The sequence below is a fragment of the Cyprinodon tularosa genome, unplaced genomic scaffold, assembly GCF_016077235.1.
Source record: "Cyprinodon tularosa strain WSP-4 unplaced genomic scaffold, ASM1607723v1 ctg50, whole genome shotgun sequence".
In the NCBI taxonomy this organism is placed as follows: Eukaryota; Metazoa; Chordata; class Actinopteri; order Cyprinodontiformes; family Cyprinodontidae; genus Cyprinodon; species Cyprinodon tularosa.
This window is the reverse complement of record NW_024039230.1, coordinates 1,072,245-1,093,648: the sequence shown is the minus strand read 5'-3', so window position 1 is coordinate 1,093,648 and position 21,404 is coordinate 1,072,245.

Below are 21,404 nucleotides of genomic sequence, written 5' to 3'. Positions count from 1 at the left end.
TTTTCCTTGTTTCGTTTTTTTTCTTTTGTTTTTTTAATTACCTTCTTTCATCCAATTTTCAATGGCGTTGACATTTTCACATAACCCACATTCTGTGTTGATCTAAATGGTCCAAATTACAGAAAGCTATGGGCTAAGTGACATTTTAGTCATCTGGCCCATGAGTAGAGCTCTGGGAGCTTCTGCAAGCATCATTTAGCTTGGTTAAATTACCATGACAAGTAGACGAGCAAATGAACATTTCCTTGGCTTATCTGCAGGGAAACTGCACTTTAAAAAGAGCTTTAATGGAACCAATTATTAGACGAATCTCCTCGTCCTCTGCTCCAAGTGCCACTTGATTGTTCTTGTTAAACACATCTCTCCTTCCCTTGAAAACCGGGTCACCATGCCCACAGCCAGCCCATCTCTCTCTCCCCACTCTTGTATGGTGATAAGGTCAATAGACAACTCTTTACAGTTCCTAGACCTTTTTCAGAATTTCTTAATTAGACCCGATAGGATGTAACAAGGAAGCTGGTTGCGTTACAGTCCCTTTGCTTCTCCTCATTCATATAGGCACACATGAATGTGGGAATATAAACACATCAAATACTTAGCACAGCAGTCTGGTTGAATATCAATTTTTTTTAAATGAAGACAGACTGTAGAATGGATGGGTGATATCTAACTGTTCTTTACACATACCGTAAAGTTGACCAAAGCTGTCAATTTGTGGTGCCCTCACTTGCATTCCATAAACCTGACATATGACGAAGTTCAACTTCCTAGGTACCAGAAAACACCTACTTAGCTTTGGTAGGAGAATGGGAAGCGCCTTTCTTTAGTGTCAGGAAGCAGGGATGGAAAGAAACAGGCAGCAGTGGTTATCAGGGTATAAAAAGGCCATTAGAGCCGTTGACATTTTGTTCATGCTTGGAATCCTCAAGTTGTTTTACTGAGAACAAGTCGATTCAAGTACTAATTAGATATCAGAGGAGTGTCATCGCTTCAGCAGTAAGTGAGCATGTGTGTAAGGTCTTGGCCAATGTGGGTAGTGTCCTTCCACAGCCTGCTTATTTTCAGATTTTTCTAACCACCACTGCACTATAAGTCATAAACCTAACAAGCTGGACACTGGAGGAAAAACAAAAGTTAAGGAAAAAATGTTGCACCAGACTCTATGAATAATCTTAGTTTCCACTTTGCTAAACCACTTTTCTACTTGCAAGATTCCACATCTTTTCTCCACCTTCCAAGCTATTGTGTTTTAAGAAGCAGTTTCAAAAGAAAATTGTTTTCTCTCAGGTCACAGTCTCCAGTCATTTGTTCAAGATGCATGAAGTGGTAAGTATAAGACAATGCACTGCATTTTTGACAATGAGTTGTAATTTTGGCTGTCTCTGTAGTGTAACGTAGATGGTGGTTTAGTGTTGATGTGGCTAAATGCAAAAAAAAAAAAAGACTGAGAATTTGCTCTACCACTTATTTATCAGGCTGTCCTCAGAGGAAAGACAATATCACGGAGAACAAATTTTTGTGCTTTTTTAGGTCATTTTAAATGAGTTGGTTGTAATAGGAAAAACTTTCTGTTGGGAATGTTTCAATCCATGTCTCCCTGTGTCATCCTCATTAATGGTTAAAAGCTGGCTCTGCACCCTTCTCATTGGCTTGAGGTGTAATAACAGAAAATCAGATGAGTTGGAGTTATTTCACATTGCACGTTAGGCTGGCTTTCATTCAAGTCAACACAAAGAACCCGTTTGGCAATCTGACATACTAATATATTTTATCTTTGATGGTCTTAACAAAAGACCTTAAATTAACACAGTATAACTCAGGTTTCTTTAAGACAGTGAGCTGATAGTGTAGTTAAATGGATGAATGCATTTCTTTATTATTTTCAGTATGTGTTTTATCTGTGGTAGCAATATATCTTTTTTTTCTACGGTATTGCACCATGTGTTTTAATTAAGCAATTGATGCTGAGTTTGTATTAGTAACTGACTTCTAAGTGTTTGTTACCTGCTGCACTTTACCTCAATCTAAAGATTAATGTTTTAGCTGTAGATAGTCTTGAAGAAAGTTTGTACTCCTTAAACTTCTCATATTTTCTGATGTCAAATACAAAACCCGATTATATTATATTTTAGTTGACCAACAGGAAGCAGTGTCTAAAGTAGTATAAGTGATGCACTGTTTCTTAAATTTTCTCCAAATCAATTAACAAACATCAATGAATCAACTAAATCTGAAAAGTGTGGAGATCATAGGTACCGAAAAAGTACATTTTGGTTAATATCCAACTCATCTGTGTCTCTGACTTGTCAAACTGGAGATGGGACTTTTTATGGGCATCTGGCCTTTCATAAACACATTGATGATCAAAAGTTGTCCTGTCAACAGATTCTCCCACATGGCGTTGTTGAGCTCTGCAGCTGTTTCAGAGCTGCCATCGGTATCTTGGCTGCTTCTTTGATTAATGCTTCACTTGCTGGATCTGTTGATTTAGGTAGACAGCTATGTATTTGTAGGTTTCAAAGTTTATTATACTCTTTTTTATTATCGTGCATGAGGTTAAATAGTGCTGAGCAATGTATTGAAAGCTGAGGATAAGTTTCATAACTTAACCATGCTCTAATCTCTTCTCTGTGTTATCCTTGACCTCAGTGGTGAAGTATGCATCCTTCAATTTTCTCCCACTCAGGGTTGAGGTGGTGCCGATCTCCAGCAGTCTATGGGCAAAAGATGGGCTACACCATGGACAGATTGCCAGTTATAACAGGGCAACACAGAGACACACAAAGACACACAACCATGCACACACACACCCATGACCCTTGCACTAACCCTAACCATTACCGAAACATACCTATCCCTAAACCTAACCTAAACTCAATTCACACCTTAGTCCTAAACCTAACCCCCACCCCAAGTAGAGAAACTTTCCTTGTGGGGACCAGTTGTTGGTCCCCACAAGTACCTATGAGTCCCCAAAATGTAGCATATTCCTAGGAAATTGTCCCCACCAGGTAGTAAAGACATGGCCACACCCACATACACACACCTAAGGACAATTGAGAGAAGTCAATTCACCTAACAGCCATGTTTTTGTGGAAGGAAGCTGGAGTACCTGAGAGAACCCACACATGCTCAGGGAGAACATGCAAACTCCATGCAGGGCCAGGGATCGAACCCAGAACCTTCTTGCTGCAAGGCAAGAGTGCTACCCACTGCTCCTCTGTGCAGCCCACTGGTTTAGTACTTGGTCTTCACTATGGTGTGTTTTTCCTAATGGGCAATAGGCTGTATAGGTCACCACTTTGTCGCAGGGCAACACAGAGACATACAACTATGCATACACAGACCCTAAGGACAACTAAGAGAAGCTAATTAACCTAAATAAAGGTCATAAATTTGGACTTTTCAAGGCTGCTGAAGTACCCAGAGAAAAGGCAACAGTGCTACAAACTGCACCACCATGCTGCCCAACATATGAATCGACTGTAGGGTTGCCCGTCTGCAGCAGTCTCTGTGCGACTTTCCCCAAGCTCTGGACTGCTCTGGGGGAGCACAAACAGCAAGCTGACATCACCACACTACACAAGGATGGAGAAAACATGGCTATTTACAACTTTGTCAAAGCCTCTTCATGTCGCTCGAGAGCCATAGCAATTTCTATCCTGTTTTTGAGGGCACTTCACGTGAGTCTGTGAAATCCACACAAATAAAGCCTTGTAGATGTTTACATTTGCAAACCCTCACCAGCAGGAGCTGCTGCTCGCTCTCCATATTTTCCGATCGGATTCATCCGCAGAGTTACAAATTTTCCTAGGTGCTCCATGCACAATTTCTGCACGGACCCCGCTGATGCGTCAAGCATAAATTTCAATTCAATTCAATTCAGTTTATTTGTTTAGCGCCAAATTCACAACACATGTCATCTCAAGGCACTTTACAGTTCAACCAGATCATACAGTCAAATTGATACAAAGTTTTCTGTCTAAGGAAAACCAGTTGATTGCATTGACTCATTGACTCAAATACAATCCCTCACACTAAGCATGCTTGTAGCAACAGTGGAGAGGAAAAACTCCCTTTTAACAGGAAGAAACCTCCAGCAGAACCAGGCTCAGCGTGAGCGGCCATCTGCTGAGGCCGACTGGGGTTCAAGGAGACGGAAGCAGAGACACAAAAAGCAGCTGTAAAAGGCGGCCCCGTCCAGGAAACACACAGCCAGGCAGACAAGCTCCAAGCCAGCTCCCATTCCAGAGGACGAAGAGAGCACTTCCACTCAGTCACGGTTAGAGAAACAGGACCACACTGGAAAACAAGCCGATCTCCAACATCTATAAACAAGGGTGTTGATGGAAGCAGCACAGCTGATGTTTCTTTCCAGGATGACGTCACAGCCAAACAGGAACAGACGAGGCAAAGCTACTCTGAGGAAAAGCAGAGAGAGCAGAAGGTTAGAGATTGAACTAACAGATTCTGCAGAATAGGAGAACAGAGAGAGAATGAAGCAGAATGATGAAAAAGGGGTCCCTATGTCCTCCAGCAGTCTAAGCCTATAGCAGCATAACTATAGAGATAGCTCAGGATAACCTGAGCCACTCTAACTATAAGCTTTATCAAAAAGGAAAGTTTTAAGCCTAGCCTTAAAAGTAGACAGAGTGTCTGCCTCACGGACTAAAACTGGTAGTTGGTTCCACAGGAGAGGAGCCTGATGACTAAAAGATCTGCCTCCCATTCTACTTTTATAAATTCTAGGAACCACTAGTAAACCTGCAGATTGAGAGTGAAGTGCTCTGTTAGGAACATAAGGAACAATCAGATCTCTGATATAAGATGGAGCTTGGCCATTTAAGGCTTTATATGTGAGAAGGAGGATTTTAAATTCTATTCTTGATTTAACAGGAAGCCAATGAAGAGAAGCCAGGATAGGCGAGATATGATCTCTCTTTTTAATTTTCATCAGAACTCTGGCTGCAGCATTTTGGATCAGCTGAAGGCTTTTAACTACAGTTTGTGGACTTCCTGATTGTAAAGAATTACAATAGTCCAGCCTTGAAGTAACAAATGCATGGACTAGTTTCTCAGCATCACCCCTGGACAGGATATTTCTAATTTTTGCAATGTTTCTCAGATGAAAGAAGGATATTCTAGAAACCTCTTTGATATGGGATTTAAATGACAGGTCCTGATCAAAAATAACACCAAGATTTTTTACTTTATTATCTGAAATCAGTTTAATCCCGTCCAAATGAAGTGAATGGCTAATCAGCTTCTTTTTCAGAGACTCTGGTCCAAAGACTATAACTTCTGTTTTGTCTGCATTCAGAAGCAGAAAGTTAAGAGTCATCCAGGTTTTTATGTCTTCAAGACATGCCTGTAATCTATGTAATGGGTTAGCTTCATCTGGATTTATAGACAGATATAGCTGGGTATCATCAGCATAACAGTGGAAATTAATCCCATGCTGTCTAATAACTCTACCAATTGGGAGCATGTATAAAGTAAAGAGAATTGGTCCTAGCACTGATCCCTGTGGTACTCCACAGGTAACCTGTGAGCATGTGGAAGATTTGTCATTAACATGAACAAACTGAATTCGATCAGAGAGATAAGATTTAAACCAGTCTAGTGCTGTTCCTTTAATTCCAACAAAATATTCAAGTCTTTCTAAAAGAATATTATGGTCAACTGTATCAAATGCAGCACTAAGATCCAACAGGACGAGCACAGATACAAGTCCATTATCTGAGGCCATGAGAATATCATTAGTGACTTTCACCAGAGCTGTTTCAGTGCTATGATGAGCTCTAAAGCCACACTGAAACTCTTCAAAAAGTTCATTATGGTGTAAGTGATCGCAAACTTGTTTGGCAACTACTTTCTCAAGAATTTTGGATAAGAAAGGAAGATTGGATATAGGTCTATAATTAACCAAGTCATCTGGGTCAAGAGACGGTTTCTTAAGCAGAGGTTTAATTACAGCAACCTTAAAAGCTTTAGGTACATATCCCTGTAACAGTAATAAACCAAGCTTACGTGTGTTTAAGTTGTTAAAGTCAATTAGTTAAACACAAATGTACCTCACATTTTTTTATTATACTTTTATTTTTATCTTTGTTTTGTTTTTTGAAATTGAAGGCATGTTTCAAGTGACTTTAGCTTTATGTTTATGCTGTACTTATTATTTTTGGAATAATTCATTATTTAGTCAGAGTATTTCCTGTTGTTCAGACTTACATTTTTACATTGTCTGTATGCTCCAAATATTATTACTGGTTAAGGTAATCAGTATATGTGTGCAAATTCAAGAATTATTTCTTAGAGGATACAAAATTAGGAAATAGCACTCTTCCATGCTGTAATTATCATTTTAGTCTGATTGAATCTCAGTATTCATAGAGTGTGCAGCTGCAATACACATAGTTCACATTTTCAGCTCATATACTTGTGCTCTACATCAGTGAATGTGTGTTGCGCTTGTATTCATATCTCTGCCTTTGCACTTCTCTATCTTTGTGTGCTCTGTATTGTGTTAGTTTGGTTCCTTGGAGGACGTGACCTGTGTGGGTAAGGACAGTGTTAACGGAGGCAAATTGGGAGGAGGCCAGCATTCTCATTAGCGGGGCAGATGTGAGGTCGCTCTGACCAGATTGCTAGCCACTTCCTTAAGAAAACATCTCACCAATGGCCTGGCGTGAGATTTACAGAGGGGAGGCTAGGGCATGGAAATGTCCTGTGTTCCTGACATATTGTGAGTAGCCACCAGACAGGGGGAAGCCAGCAGTGTTAACCCACCTCAGAGGCCAATGAACACTGCCGCCCCACTCCCCTATCCCTCCCCTGCTCCACAACAACATCCTTGAACAAGAACGATTCAAAAATAACACAAGCGGAAAACGGCAACGAGGTGCTACTTTACCCCTCCTGGACCCCTCCTGGGACGATTAACAATCCAAAACAAGAGAAAAAGACAGTGGGAGAGGGAGGGAGAGGAGGTGAGCAAAAGAAAGAAGAAAGGACAGGCATGGAACCAATTTTACCGCAGATTTCATCCTTTTAGAGATGCTTGTTCATGAAGGACCATTAGAGCAACAGATTAGGTAATTACAGACTGATAAGGCCAAATCATAATTTTTTTTTTTTTTTTGTTTGTGTTTTTTTTTCATTTCCCCTGATGGGAATTCAACATGGCTGCTGATTTCATGAGCATGTGAGGTGATATTTTGATGAGGGGTCGAAATTGGCTTTTAGTGAAATACGAAACATGCTCTCCACTTTTGAAAGTGATTAATTAATCATGTTGAGCTCCATTGGCTCTTTAATATTACATTTATAAAATAGAGAATATTTAGTCTATATGTTATAACTTTATGTGCCAGATTTAAGGTAATATGATAACCAATAATTAAACCAAACAGCATGGAGTTAGCTGAAAGTGGCTGAGGACATAAAGATAAATGTCTACTTCTCTCTGGGTTATAAGAGCTGGCTCAAACAGCAGGGGAAAGAGGCTTGCTTAGCAGTATAGCAGTGCTAATGGCTGTGTGTACATGTTTGTGTCTGTAAGAAACCAGCTAGAATTAGGTAGACAGGTCATACTGTCAAGCATGAAGCAAGTGCACAGAAAAGAGGGGTCAAGGGCAAATAATTTGCACAGCCCCTCTTTTTGAGATGACAAACACGCGCTCCTGCCAGAAGGGAACCATTAAAAATAATTTACACAAGCTTTATGTTGGCTGAGCTCTTTTTGATGCAGTGTTTCCCCTGGCAATTATGGCTGTGGCGCAGCTCCAGCCATATGGCCAACCGGGCAGTGGGCCGTGAGGCTCAGGAATACCTGGGTGGTTAATTAAGAGCTGTTGCCAGGGCCATAGGAGGCCAGGCTCAGATATTCCATTGCCCCCTTCACCAACACCACCACCAGCCTCTGCTAACACTTTCACTTCCACCTCAAGCAGACCCTCTACTGTGACCCACTGCTGTCTCAACTCACACAAAAGCAGCCGCCACTAGGGACAGGGAGAGGCCACCGGTAATTATTTGAAATAACATCCCCTGAGCTGAGTTAGGATTGTGTGGGAGAGGAGAAAAACTGAGTAGTCTGTTCTGTTTACCCCTTCAAGAGCCTGGATGTGTTTACATGTGCATTAGGTGTGCACACACGGCACTGAGCATAAAAGGTCAACATTCTCACTGTCTTTCTTCAATAGGGATAATGCTGTCTTTGGATGGAGGACAGCGTAGCCTGTATTTTTCATAAATACTTCATTTCGCATTCAGACATTCAGTGTACTCCACTTACCGCCACCGGACACTCTTAAAAAGAAGGATTGTTATTGTCTCTGAGCCGTTGCCTCATTTTGATTTGAGAAAGTCTGCAGTGGACGTTTATTATGGGTCAAAAGCAGGCATTCATTTTGGCTTAAATATTTTAAAGTATAACATGTTTATGGAGTTAGAATAAAATAGAAAACAAGCCTGCATGATGCAATAACCATCTGCTACTCATTTATCTATTGACCACATTGTGTTGTGTTGGTACAACATAAAGCCCTGACCTTGACTGAAGCCTCTACAAGACCTCAGTCTAAAGATATTGTTTATCATAAAAGCACTATCACTTTATCAGCCTGCTAAACAGAGCTCTTATATTGTGTAATGAAGCAATAATGAGGAATTTTCTCTTGTTAAAATGTCATTTATGTAATGAATAAAAGATGATGGGTTCAGCTGTCTCTGCTTTGTTCTCAATCAAGATTTTTTTTTTTCCTCTTCTTTTTTTCTCATTCTGGCCTGTACACTAACAATGGCGTCACTGGCAGACATTGTCCCGATAATCAGCTGAAATTGCTTCATGTTTCCACTGTATAAACAATCATTAGGATGTTGTTTTGTTCATTCGCTTCGCCTCAGCCTTTCATTTGCGAACAGTGGCTTCAACAAAAACACTGACAGCTTCTAATCTAAATCTGTGATAGTTCAAAATGTCCTGATTGTGACAGCATAGCAAGGCAAATACATTTGCAACTGTGTCTTTAGTGTGCACGTGTTTACCCCCAGTGTGCATGTGTGTGTGTGAGTGAGAGAGTAACCCCCTGCTGACTCGCCTCCCTCATCTCCATATTCCTTTATGGGAAATGTAAATGGATACATGATTATCTTTACACGACCCAAGAAGGAAATGGGAGCCAACCCTTCACTGTGACTAAAGAAGAGAAGAAAATGTTATGGTACACATTATAAATGATTTATGGGTGTCGAGTATGGCATCTTTTCCTTGATAACCTCTCCTGTGTGTTTTACGTGCTCCCTTTTCAACTAAGATCCAGCTAGGTCCCAACGGTGCAGAGTTCTTTTCTTGCACCTTTCCACACAATAAACAGCATTATCTGTCTGCCTGTCCGCATTCTGTTTACCGCCGTTTACTCTCACCCGGGTATCTTATGGTAATAAATCCCAGTGAGTGAAAGAGGGGTGATATACTTGATGCTGAATAATTGGTCATTTTGGTTGGCTCCCCTGCTTCACATTATAGTGATAATGAAGGCCTTCTGAATATGGTGATCAGTGTGGAGTGTGTGTTGGATGCAGGCCTTGGCGTGCATCTGTCATCTACATGCACGCGTCAGAGCAAGTATGTGTATTATCGAGGTGTCTCCTGAGTCAGGGATTATTGCTGATAGATTATTTCTTCAGCCCCCTCGTTATCACTGGATCAAACAGACATGTGACCCGTACTTCATCACTCTATTCATCCTCCTCTTAAACTGAGCTCTGGAGACCTGCAGGGAGAGCTGCTGGAACTGAATATATGAGACCAGGCAGTGTAATACTGCTGCACTGGGACCCTTATGCATAATTACAAATCCTTGGTAGGAATCTGTGTAGTATATTTCACCAGAATAGTCAGTCATTTTTGCTACACTAGAAAATATTTTCAATAAACTGCAGGAAGAATAAGTACTGAACACATTTTTAAAATACCAGCTGGAATCAGTATCATTAAACTCTATTATTGTTAAATATAGATTTTAGTCCTACTTCATGTCCGTTTCAGGATCAATAGAACTTTGGCTTTTTAGCCATTTGTATTCGATTAAATTTTTGCTCTTATAGGTTTTGATGCACTAATATCCTTAGTTACTGCTTCTCAGTTCCTTTTTCATTTTGATAAAATTTTGATTTACTCTTCATTTAATTGGTCACAAATGTATTTATTATTTTTCTTTTTTACTATTTTTTTATATTTCAATCCTAGCCAGTCTTTTGTCTAGTCATTCTATAGGTTGTTTATATTTTCAGTCATTACAAAAAAGACTATACCAGTCCTCTGTGGCTCGCAACTTTCCAGGCAACAGCAGTCATTGTGTGTTCGTCATTTATTATTTTTCACAAATTGCCACCAAGTGATTTTGTCATCCTCTGTATATATCATGACACAACTGTGGAAAGATCTCACATAAGCATATTATGATAGTTACAGGCAAATAATTAATTCAAGAGCTTTACAACACTGTTGTTGCAGGACATGCAGATGACATTGGTCGCAGGTATGTTTCTAAGTTTCTGTATGTTTCTGGAGCATAAATTGAGGTCTTTAATTGTTTGCGGATCAAATATAAACCTCCTCCAACCAAATACCATCAAAACAAATCTGACAACAAAGTAAAAGCAATTAGAAGAATTGGGAGTCTAAGGCTAAATTGCAGTTGACTTGAGAAAGTCCTGTGCAATTGCAGGTAGATAAAGTTCTATGAAAACCATAAATGATAAAGATAATCAAAATGGCCGCTATACAAACTCACTAAACAAGTCCTCAGTGGCAAAAGGATAAGTACGCTATCTGTCTAAGCCAGTTAACTACTGGGTGTCTATTGACTGGTCAACTGAGACCAAAGTATGACATTTTGGTATTCACCATGCCAACAGTTCAGTTTAAAGATAAAAAGCATCGAATTGTGAGTTTTCAGCTGTCAGTAGGAAGTAATTCTTTTTCTTTCAGTTAAAAAGAAACAATTTCTCAGTGGTAGTTAAATGGACATTTCTTGAGTTTGTTTTTCACTTAGATTAATTTCAGTTTGTTACAAATATATGGTCGGAATTTTATGTCAATAGCCCCATTAGAATTGTTTCCATTGAGAAACATTTTAATGTGTTCAGTACTTATTTTCTCTGCTGCATAATAATTGCAACAACAATGGACGTTTGAAGAGCTTGTCCTTTTAAAATTTCATTTCAATCTGTCTCATTCTGCGCTGGCCTCTACTGTCCAGACTCATGTTCCAGCCAATGTTATTATGTGATATTGTCGTCACCTGTCCTCATTACTAGTTGAAGGATAGGCCCTTTGATGCTCATTAGTGAGCCCCCCTGTGTCAGCACTACAGACTAGTCATAGAGAGGCGGTGGGAGCTGCGGCATTGGGAGCCACTATGTCAGCTAACCTGTGTATACCATGACAGCGGTGACACCCAGCCAGTGCCGCTTTTGTCAAGGGCCCCTAACGAGGTCATCACTGTCCTCCAGACAGAGGTCAACCTTACATTTGACCCCCGTCCCTCCTCACGCTGTAATGTCAACAGCTTCTTCCGTCACCTGCCCCGCAGTGCACTGGTGCTGCTCTCCCTGGCTGGCTGCTGGCATGCCGAGCTGTCACACAAGTGGGCAGCGTGTGTGGAAATCAAGGTGGGCTGATGTCTTTTAATGAGACAGACGTAGAGCCTCGCTAATGTCCCCGCCTTCGTTAGGCAGGACCCAGCTGCAGCCTGTCAGCCCCCTTGTTATGCTCAGCCCTGGTGGGACGGCTCAGCACTGCAACCCGGCTGTCGTTCTGTCCGTCTGTCTATCAGTTGGTCAGCTTCTCTCTTCACCTCCCTTGGTGAACCTCAGTCTCCAGGGTGGGAAATGAGCTCTGCTTGCCTGATGGCACTGCACTGCGTGTCAGGGGCTGTTCTCTATACTGCTGTGTTCCCTTGTTTCTGGAAGGTGGTTTGCTAATGATTCTCCAACGGGGCTTTGGGGCGCTCCACGGCATTTTGTTTCCTGATTAGAATGCAGTGGCGGCCTTTGTCAACAGCAGTGTCAGCCGCTGTAAGGACAAAGCATTGTTACCAGGAGCATAATTAAATCTGTTTCCTGTGTATCTGCCACCTGTGTTGACCAGGTACTCTGGGATACAGAAGGCTGTTTTTCCTCCCAGTCTGTGTTTTTAATTTTCCCACCTACTGCTAACTATTTTGTTACAATCATAATGTATGACTTTTTTCTGTTAATTTTGCTATAAATAAAAGAAACAAAAGATGTATCTGTATATGTTTTATGATGCAATGGGGAATAGCTGATAGATTATCATTTGAATAGTAAAGAATTTAATGGTTAAAATCCTGAATGTATATATTAATGTGCTCAGATTTTGATATACTTTTAATGATACTTTCCCTGTTTTTACACACATCCATTAATTTTTCATTTGTGGTAATGCTTTCAAATCACACTCCAGTTATCTGTCTCATCAGATACACAGTGACATGTGAGCGCTTGCAAACCGGACCATTAACGCAACAGCAGTCCCTGGGATATGGACTGGTCAAAAATTAATTGGCCCCATGGCTCTTTGAAAGTGCATGAAACAGGAGAGAAAAACAATTCCATAGAGTGTATCCAGATCTCCCACATAAAATATGTCAATTTTCTACGCTTATGCCAGTTGAGCAATAATGACCCCATGGTGCTGTAGTATGGTCTGACATCACAAATGACACTACACTGTGTGCTAATGACACGGGATGTAGTCACTGGGTAAACATGGCAATTAAACAACAGTTTCAGACTGAGTAGGGCACACATAGAACCTTCACAGACCCTATTGTGTCTTTGTCATTTGCTCTTGCTTTCACTTTCTGTCTCTCTCCCTCTCTCTGCAAGACATTTGCATGCTGGAGGCATAATTGGCTGTTCTCATGGAGGCAGTGGCAGTATTCCTAGAATGAGGACATCTCAATGCACCTCACACGTCCTCACTGTCACAGCGCTCCCTGCTGAAAGCCTTCCTGACACAAACACAGCAACACAGAATGCTCCCACAATGGCAGCCATGTCTGCTCCCACTCAAACTACACCCTGTGACAAGAAGAAGCTGAACTAAGCACATTTCTCTTTCCCCCTTGCAGTTTCCAAAGTTCAGGATTACCGTCAGCACGCAAGAGCTGTGCTGAAGTTTTTTTTTCTCCCTGAGAAGTCTGTGTACGAGAGTTTTAAGGGTGACAGCCTTGCTGTAGCAGTTTGCAAGAGGAAACTAACGTTAAGTTTAGGTTTGTAGGCACATTGAACATGGAGTCAAACGTAAATGCCATGACTTGCATATAATTTCTCTGTATGTTGAACTGCACTTTGAGATTTTATTGACTTGAACAGGCAGAAAAGTGTATTATGTTTGTCCTGCTTCAGAAAACATGCACAATTTAACAAAAGTCAACTTTGTCCACATGCAGGTGATCTCAAAATATTTTGGGCAAATGAATAAAATCAGCAATGACAAAGATTGTCAAAAAGCCTGAGCTACACACAAAAAGATTCATAAAGACATTAAATTAGGTGGTTCATTTTCCATGAAAACCAAGACTAATGCATTAACTTTAACTGTCCCTATGCCAATTCACCACACAAGATGCTACTTCTGAAGAAGCAGGATGTTATCATTTCAACAGGCCGATATTGGGCTAAATGTGAACGTGTGTCATACACAGCATATCTGGTAGAGAAATGGCACTATAAAGCATTAATCCCACACCAAAACTGAAGTATAAGGGTAAGAAAATCATTGAGCGGGCCAGTTTCCGGTGAAGGATGAAAAATCAGTGACAGAAAATTTGGAGGTACATGGTGGATAGATATATATAGGTAAAAAAATTATGAACTTACCTAAAGAGAAAATAAAGTCCAACCACCCGCCTTCAATATAATACAGTGGAGGGTCAACAGAAGGTGAAGTGAGGCGATATGCTCATATAAAACAGATAACACACACAACAAAGCAAATAGTAAACAACCACTATAATACTAACAGGCGGTTAATACCTTGAACTAAGGTGAATTCAATCAACAAAAACATTTGTGATTCATGACAGTACCTCAGTGAACAACAAACCTAACCAAATGGAGGGAACCTTATGGCAAGTCCATGCAAACAAAACCTAGAAATCCTTGTTGGAAACCTGAGGTACTGAAGAATGAAGCATGTTCAGCTGGACTCTTTGGTTACCTACAGGGACTGGAGGACAAGGAGGTAGCATCAGCATGATGCAAGTATTGTAAGGAACTATAAGATTTGTCACACTGTAAGGAACAGGTTCTGGTGCTCTCAAACACTAGTAGGTGTCATCAAGCAGCTTGGATCAGTGGTAGATGCTCTTAGACAGGATTAGGTGGCAGCAACCCTGCCCCAAAGACTTGCTTATTCACCTGCACTGCAATTAGCAATACAGAGGGGTTTTGTAAAGAAATAAACCCTATTACTGTCAGCAGGAGTGAAACCAATCTTTGAATAAAGTCTCATTGTAAATTGTTATTTTGTCATTTTCTTTGCAGTGATTGTCTCTTTGAGTGGCATTATGTTTTTTTTTTATTTTTGAGAGTTACAAACTGAACAGCAACATCCCGTCCTTTTGGAAAAATATTAATTTTGGCAAGGTTTTTATAATGCTGTCACACAAAAATTATGCAATACATTTTGTACTTAGTTATACCTCTCAGTGCTAATACAAAATTAAAGTTTATTGGCCACTGGAACAATCACTGTTAAAGACAAAAAACTTCCACTTATGTTAGCTTTGTGATTCTCAATCACTTAGTGGTATAATTCTTGTGGATTAACAGTCTCTTAATAAACTGTATATAGACTTAATAAAAATGCTTGCCGAAATCCAGTTAAGGCTTAAATCATCTCTTAGTTGAGCTAAAAAGAGTCAATCTCATAGAATCTGGCACAAACATATTCCCACCTTTCCAATCTTATTTTCGTCTCTTGCCTTCTGTCTGGTTCCTTTGCAGGGACTTAGTGTACTTTTTGTGTCCCAGTGCATGCAAACTCTATCAGAATGCATTTGTTTCTGGGAGCCCCCCTTCACTTTCAAAGGGTTAAACAGACCATTCATGGGCCTGTCAACATTCCCTAGCCTGCCTCACAGAAAAGTCTGCTCGAGTTTTGTTCCTGATCAACACTTGTCTATTCAGCCCGTTGTTGCACACATTGTGTAATATCCATGAAAATCGCATTGGGCTTTTCAGTGGGCTCTGTATCACCCATTCTGTGGGGCCACTTTTAGGCCATAAAGGGCTTTATTTGTGTGGATTTGAGAGAGTCATGTGAAGTGCCCTCAAGTTGGAATCCTCAGCAGTGGGTCACTACTGTCTCCAACTCACAAGCGGCTGTCACTACTGTCCTTACTTTCTTATAGATCATCATGGCTACTGCAGCAAGAGTTCTAAAGGTCCTTTGAAATAGTTAAGGTTCTCCTCTCAAATTTCTGCAACAGCACCAGTTGATTCACTTTATTCTAACACTTTGGACTAACACTTTAGTCCAACTGGGAGGCTCACAGTCTGCCTCTATACATTGGCAGGCTGCTTTAGTGCTGTGCTTCATGCCATGATCCTATACTTTAGATTTTAAGATTACCGACTGTCAACATGCTATCACCTTGGACTTAAAAACTCTTGTATTTTATTGTTAAAGGACTTGAAGAAAAAAAAAACTATTTTCAAAAAGAAGATCATATCTAATGTGTTCATGTGCTCCACACAGGAAAAGTAAACTGAGTGACCAGGACTGCAGAAATTACCACTGTTTTACCATCCTGTCTTGCTGAATTTCTAACCAGATGAAAATCACAACTCTGATCCTTAAACCTATCTTAACGAGCCAATTGCTGACGGGAGTTGAGAAAATCTGCACAGCAGCTAAAGACACTGTCTGGGGCGTGGGAAGAAAGAGAACTCTACTGCCATATCTATTTTCATGGACCATATGGAAATTCTGTTGTGAGTGCTGAGGACACGTTAGATGGTGGTGACCCTAACGACAGAGTGTGTATGCTGAATGGTAAACACAGTTGAGAGGGGCGTCACCCTGACCCCAAGCATATGGGTCTCCATTTTGAAAGAGAATTTTGCACAAACAGAGCCATGCTGCCAGCATACCCTTGGGACATTGATTTGTTAATGAATTGCTCTATTGACTTGCATCCTTGCCTGCATCATCAGAGGACGCAAAATAAAACATTGAGTTTTTCATTTTTTATCCCACCCTGATCTCCACAGAGAGCAAGATCTGGGTATGAAGGGGTGTGTGTGTGTTTTTTTTCTTTTTTAGGAGAGTGGGGGTTCCAAAGGCTATTGTGTGTTTGACTTAAATGTTCATGCTTGTCATCTGTTTTTCACCCTCTTCTGGGGGCTTTCTTTCTTTCGTCTAGCTAATTTGTATTGTGGCGATTTAAGACAACTCTCCAGTGCTCAGTGATGCGAGAGAACAAACCTAATGTCCCTCTCCCCCACCTCTCTACAATACACCCCCAGCCATCCACCCAACATACACCCCTGTTTCAGGCAAGCCATGGCCCTAGACCAGCCTTTTCTAAATCTATTTCCCAGTCCCTCCCAAGCCCTCATTACCATGTGAAAACAATAATGGTTTTGTCAGGACGATACCTGCTTTACAAGTAGCAGATCATTGTGTCCCTCCAGTGTTAACACAACAAGTACAAGCCCTCTGTCTGTGGCCATTCCACCGGCTGCCAGCACTCATCCATAATGGCAGTGTCACACCATAACACACTGCACACAAAGATGTGCGACCCTCCAGCTACATACACAAAGACATGCAGGCTTTATAAGAGTTATCTAACATATGGCTGCATCATTAGAAACCACAGTGTTCTTCACAGCCCACCACTAAGCCATAACACACTGCCCTTTGTCCAGAAAATTTGGTACCCCTCACTGGTAGGCCACACAGTGCCACGGTTTTGCACCAATTACACCACACTTTACCAGAAGCGCCATCTGTATACCAAATGGCCAATTCTGTCTGGGTATTCTGGACTGAAAGGTGTGAATTGTACAGCCCCTCGAGTCCATTAAAGTTACCAGGAGCCATGGATGTGTGAATGTGTCTGCATGTTTGTATTTCCTAGTGTTTACCTTTTAACTCTATAGACTACATGTGGCATGTCATATTAAACACTATGAAACAACATAGAAGAAAAAAAAAGGAGGCCATCCCATATCTAATCTTGTTGAACTTGAAGTGACACAGAGAGATGGGAAATTTAAAGGAAGGTTTTCCATTCCAAAAGCAGTACAAAATATATTGTGTGCTTTACAGAGGCTTTTTATTTTTTTTTAATCCAGTATTATCAAGTTCGAGTCTAAATACACAATGTTTCTTCTGGTTACACTGTTTCACAACAGAAGATAAGGAAGTCTAGCAGACTTTGACAGGATTTTGTTACTGCTGCGGATATTTGGAATTGAAAAGCAAAATTATGATATTTTTACCTAAGTCATACAACAGTTTGGTAGCATCCTATTCTGGAAAAAGCAGGGGAACATTTTAGTGCACCTGGCATGTAAACACTGAGAAACATGCAATTAATTTTGATTAATTTGAGTCCCTAAAGCAGCATGTATCAGCAACATTATGAGAGAGATTTTTTTAGCCTGCTGATCCCCGCTGTTTAAGGGAATTTCCTCTTACTGTATATTTGAGGAGGCAGTGGGTCAGCTGGAGCAGCTTCCTGAACTGTGCAAAGTGGTGGATGCCTGCTGTGTGGGTATAACATAGTTGGAGATCTCTATTGTGTGGAAAGAGGATGTGCTTTGGTGTTGTCTCAAACAAAAAAAACAACCTGTCACTACCCAGAAAGTTAGGGAGGAGCATGCAGCTTTCAAGCAGAATTACTGCACACATAAAATTGTTCTATATAAACCAATTTTAAAATGTGTTTGAATTTAATCTTGTCACATTAATTTTAAGTTTAGCCACTGAACTATATTATGTTAGTAACGAATTTGAATTTTATATCTCATGACATTAGATTGTACATATACAAAGTTTATGGCCTTTATGTTATTAAAGCTAAAGTCTTAACAGGAGTTTATCTAATCTGGTATTACATTTTTCATGTTTTTTTCTCTCTCTTTTTTAGAATAGAATTCAGAATAGAAAACAACTTATCTTTATTGTTATTACATTGTGACAAGTACAAAGCAAAGAAATTCACTCGCTGTATTTAATCCATCCCCTTAGGGAGCAGTGGACTGCCATTGTGTAGCGCCCGGGGAGCAGTCTAGTGTTAAGGGTCTTGTTCAAGGACCCAGAGTGGCAGCCCATTGGAGTGGGGCTTGAACTCAGAACTTATGGTGTTCAAGCACCACACCCTAACCACTAGGTAACCATTCCCCTATTTGATATGATGCCAATTCCAAACTTAATTATTGACTTTCATTTATGGGAGGGGACCATCAAAAAGTTGGGAATATTTCAAAATGTTCTTTAGAATTATTCTCATTTTATTTACATTAGATTAGAAATCAAAAAGTGATTTGTTTTAGAAGAAATCTGTTTACTTTTGTGTTCCCATGTATTGATAGGAACAGATACTAATTAGTGTAACCCTGAAAAAACAAAATGATACGCAGCTTCTGTAAAAGGTTTTTTATGTGATTCATAAAAGGTAATTTTCTCCATTAAGGGGAGTGTTTGTTTCTGCTAGTGCCTTGAAATGTTTCATTTATCAGAAAGCAGAGCCAGTTCGGCATAATCAACCTTACTGCATTTTAGAGTGGCCCAATTCCAAAAGCAAAGACTCTCCTTCTTATATTAAAATCCTTTCAATGTCTGTAGAATACATAGATTTCTTTATGAAGTTTATTTACAGTTTACACTGTAAACATTTGTTCACTCCCAAATACCATGCTGTAAAGTGATTTTGAACTTATTTTAAGTTTTTCATAAAAAATGTAGAATTTAGATCAATGTTCTTAAAAAAGTTAATGTGAAACAATACTTTAGGTTGGCAGCTGATTGGTGTAGCCATAACTAAGGATGGGCCTCGGAATCCAAGGCCTTCTTTGTCCTATAGTAAAATTTCTAACCATTGTATTTTGCTGCAGATTAGTACATTTAGCTAACTTAGGGATATAGGAATATCTACAATGCAGCAATTTTGGTACATCATTCTTAGACATTTTTCACCTATCTCTAAAACCTGGAAAATCTAAAATATGTTTCCACTCTTTAAGATAAATATAGTAACGAAGAGCATTAGTGAACCTCAAGGAAGGAAAACAACAAGGAAACTATTACTGTACTATCGTAAAAAGAAAACTAAAAGAAGTCATGTTAAAACTAAAGGGACCATTTTGAGTTTCAAAAGATGGTGGTGGAAGCTCTAAGCTATACTGTAGGAAAAGCTTTTGTTTGGAAACTAGGAAGCTGTTCAGAGCTGAATGTTAAACAACTATTAGGGGCTACAATGATTACCTGAGTCAATATTGAGGCTACAAATCAAATTAACAATGTCTTTCAAGCTACAGCAGTTGATGTCGGCAGACAGGTAGAAATAGCCGAACAGTGAATGGGAGGAATGGACTCAAGTGTTTTTTTTATTGTTAAATGTTATGGATAGTCCATTAGGAACAAAATGCGTATTTTGAGCTCCAGTCAGATGCCCACTATCACTGGTCCTTCTCATAATTTCATGGACAGGCTTTCTGGGCACAGCCAAAGACCAGAGGTGATCTAGTTCCGGAAACAGCAGATTTTTTCTTTGCTTTTTGCAGTTATGTTGGTTCTGCAGGCTCCCTACTGCAAAGATCCACACTGTGCGCTTGGGAGGTTCACAGCTGAGCGGGAAGCAGCCAGGATAAAGATTAGTTCTCTAAATCAGAGTTCATAGTTCTCAAATGGAAAATGATTGCTTGTCCTCCTCAGTTCAGAGGAAAGTTTTATTCCTAATTGGAGGAGTGCGAGTACCTTGGGGTCATTAGCTGCGAGTTCAATGCAGTTGCTACACCTGTCTGTAGTGGCTGATTGGCTGTTCACTCCCCTAAAGCCGGGCGTACACTGTGCCATTTTTTCAGACGTTGCACGCAGCTACTGCTCACACCGTACGACTAAACTCTGCGGTTTAGTCGTACGGTGTGAGTTCGCAGCTCACGATTTATGTTCGGCCCGACGCTCTCATGCGATCCACCTGCTCACACCGTACGACCAAAAACCATGTCGGACTCAGCTCAGCGGTGAGATGGAGCTGCTCTGACTCGTCTATCCGGAAGCCAAACAAATAGAAGGGGAATATGAACCGCGCTGCCTTGGCAATTTATGCAATTTTGTGCTGAAAGCCCTAAAAAGAAAAGGCGACGCCGTATTTAGAAAAAAGACATGGCTGAGCAAACGTGGCTACTACAGTCTGTCTATTTTACAGACAGAACTGCATTTCACTCATTGCATCCCTGCCATGCAGCTGTGTTTACATCTGAGAGGAAAAAGAAGAATCCTTGTTTACCCATGCCCACTGAGCGATTCGCCCACGATGGTCCTCACAATTCCGTATCGGGAGGTGGTCGTGAGGGGCTAATCGCCGCTGGTAACCCCCTGTAGATGACTCACAACGCACGATCAGGCTGAAAGTCGGCCCAATCGAAAGATTCTCGCACGACTGGAAAATCGCCCCGAAAATCGCACAGTGTACGCCCGGCTTAAGAGATCAGGTGAGCAGCTTGGCTATCCTGGAGAGGCTTGGAGTAGAGCTACTTCTCCTCCACATTGAAAGTCAGCTGAGGTGACTTAGAAATCTGTTTCAGATGGCCCCATTGAAGCCTCCTTTGGTAGGCCAAAAGAACAGCCAAGGGTATGCTGGAGGGTCTATATTCGGGCTTCCACCGTAGGAGCTGGAGGAGGTGTCTAAGGAGAAGGAAGGAGTGTCTTTACCAAAACTGGTGCCCCTCAAATCCAGTCCCAGATAAAGCGGAAGATGACAAGTGATGGCAAAAGTATCAGTATGAAATCTGCAAAGGTGTTTCATATGATGAATGAAAAAAAGATTCCAAAAGCATGATGGTTCTACCAAGAACTGACACAGGGATAGATATGGTAACAGTTGAACTGCAATAGACTAACAGCCTGTTGAGGAGATAGGCACTGGAACAAATGATAGGTGGTGGGATAAGGGTGAAATCTCTGCACACATGTACTGGGGCTTACTGGTAGGCAATATTTGAAAGAAAGAAATACTAGCAAACAGGGGTGTCTAGAGAAAACTTTTTAATTTCCAATATGATACTGATATTGCAGGCTTGAGTATTGACAGATATTGATATTCAACTAATAATATATATGTATGAATTATACA